The sequence below is a fragment of the Xyrauchen texanus genome, chromosome 45 (genome assembly GCF_025860055.1).
Source record: "Xyrauchen texanus isolate HMW12.3.18 chromosome 45, RBS_HiC_50CHRs, whole genome shotgun sequence".
Classification (NCBI taxonomy): domain Eukaryota; kingdom Metazoa; phylum Chordata; class Actinopteri; order Cypriniformes; family Catostomidae; genus Xyrauchen; species Xyrauchen texanus.
Window position 1 is genome coordinate 12,511,730 of NC_068320.1, and position 2,972 is coordinate 12,514,701.

A 2,972-nucleotide genomic window follows, 5' to 3' on the forward strand; every position below is an offset into this window, starting at 1 on the left:
TCCTCCAGCACGCATTCGGCTGAACAAATGGTATTTCACATAAGGCTGACGTTTACGAGGATTTATAATAGGTATCTCAAAATAAATAAATAATTGATTAGAGCTGTAACGATGCTGGCTTGGACAATGATGTAGACGATGACGAAGATGTGAAGATGAACTCAAGTGCAGTTTATTTAAACAAAATGTGAAATCCAAAACCCTAACTATAAACATGAACTAAACATAAACATGAACTCTGGTGTGGCTGTGTCATGGCCTGGAGCAGACTCTGGTGTGGCTGTGACATAGCCTGGAGCGGACTCTGGTGTGGCTGTGACATAGCCTGGAGCGGACTCTGGTGTGGCTGTGACATGGCCTGGAGCGGACTCTGGTGTGGCTGTGACATAGCCTGGAGCGGACTCTGGTGTGGCTGTGACATAGCCTGGAGCAGACTCTGGTGTGGCTGTGACATAGCCTGGAGCTGACTCTGGTGTGGCTGTGACATAGCCTGGAGCGGACTCTGGTGTGGCTGTGACATGGCCTGGAGCGGACTCTGGTGTGGCTGTGACATAGCCTGGAGCGGACTCTGGTGTGGCTGTGACATAGCCTGGAGCGGACTCTGGTGTGGCTGTGTCATGGCCTGGAGCAGACTCTGGTGTGGCTGTGACATAGCCTGGAGCGGACTCTGGTGTGGCTGTGACATGGCCTGGAGCGGACTCTGGTGTGGATGTGACATGGCCTGGAGTGGACTCTGGCGTAGACAGAGACTCTGGAATGACCTCTGTGGTCGGGGGCAAGGACTGAGACTCGGAAAAGACCTCCGTGGTCGTGAAAGTCGGAAACGTCCTCACATGACAAGAACCAGGAACTAGACATTTCAAAATAAAAGACATGAAAACATGAACCAACAGAATAAACATAAACACACATCTAAACATGACAAGATCTCAGGGCCCTTTGGGTTTAGAGGAACCTGGGCAATGGCCAAATCGGCCAATCCGTCCCTGGCTATATGATTAAGTATGTTAAAAAAGCACTGAAATATTAGTACACTTTTAAACGCATGGCTTAATTCAGTGTAACGTTGTTTAAGTAAAATGTACAAACAAAGAGTAAAATTTACTTGAAACAGACTACTAGCAATTACCGCATGCACTTTCTAGGTTTTTTAAGTAAACCCCACCTAAATTTTCTTTCATACTTTGCTAAATATTCAGTATGTACATTCTTCACAGCATTTAACATTTCAGTATGGATGGAATACTCGGATGAACTAATAAATATATGAAAAGTAGCAGTATATGTTTTCGGATTCACATTTTATTTTAGAAAGAGTAGGCAATACACAATACAGTTAATTAAGAATTGTATTTTATTTTTGTACTTTTTGACTTTTTGACAATTAAATGTGGCAAATTAACCAGAATTCACCCTGTATACTGCACAGTAAGTAGTATGCAACTTACATCATGTTATGACTGGCAACATTAACGAGTACCATAGCTTTTGTGTTTATAGAGGGATTTTGTTGTCATTATAACATTGCCATTAAACAATGCCAATACGTGCTGAAAATTCCCTTTGTTATAGCTTTATTATTTCTTAGAAATTATTATTTAGACCAGTCCCCCAGATTATCAGGTCATCTCAATAAATTGATGAGTCATTTTCTAATCACCTCCCTGTGGCATAAAACCATGTTATCATTCAATTAGGCCAGGACCATTAGAAATTATAGTTGTAATCTTTATCACTGTGTTCTTAACCTCTTCAAATCGGATGCATTGTTTGGCTGCCGCCAGCAGTTATTCATTCCCAAATTTACAAGCTCACCATACGCACATACAGTAGTCTCTTTTTACAGACAACCCCCCACATTTTGAGAAAAGATTTCAGTCATTCATAAATAATATTGTATATGTTTACAATCTTATGACAAACAAAAACAAGTTTTCCCTAGTTTCATAAGCATGCATTTGGGCCAGTGGTGGCTCAGCAGTTGAGGCTCTGGGTTACTGACCGAAAGGTCAGGGGTTCAAGCCCCAGCACTCTCAAGATACCACTGTTTGGCCCTTGAGCAAGGCCCTTGACCCTATCTGCTCCAGGGACGCTGTATCATGGCTGACCCTGCGCTCTGACCCCAGCTTAGTTGGGATATGAGAAAACAACTGCATTTCATTGGCTCTGTACCTGCACAATGACAATAAAGTTGAATCTTAAAGGAATTCTGGAACTCTCCCTGCAAAAAGTATTTAAAAAAATAAATAATTTTTCATCTATTACCTTCCTTCACAATAAACAGACCTGAAATGTCGGAGGCGATCTAACACAGCTGAGCACTCACACCACAAACATCCATAAAATTTTGAATCGAATGCATGATTCCCACAGTTTCGTCATATATCTCGGCCGCTGAATGGACTATAAGCTCAGTCTAAGGGTCATTGTAAAACTGAGATATACAGTATAACATTTTGTTATCAGTACTTGAAAACATATTTAAAAAAGTTGAAAATGGCTCAATTTAAAGAAGACAACCTAAGGTAAAAGCTTATATGTAGTTCCCCTTCTGTCACTCACTCGAAGTTGTGTCGATTGTAGTGACACAAGGGGCTTCTTCCAATTCCAAATTGCGAACAGAATTTGCATGTCCCGCCCCCGGACATACGTGTATAAAAGGCGGGGATTGTGCATCTTATTTAGTCAGATTCTTTCTTTGGAGCCGAGCGGTTGTGTGTTCAGTTAGCTGAAAAACTCACTACTGTTCCACTCACCTCTAAGAGAGCTTTGCTGTTGGAACTACAGCGCATTGCCAGCTGCTTTCTCCCTCCTCTGCACACCAGCTTCCTAAAAGAGCAACAACTCCTCTAAAAGAGTTATTTTCTCTAAAAGAGTTAACGCATTGGTTTTGAATGTCTTTTTAAAGATGCGTCTTTGTCAAGATGCCCTTCTGCCTTTGCATTGTTCCTGGATGCGGCAGATATCTCTCC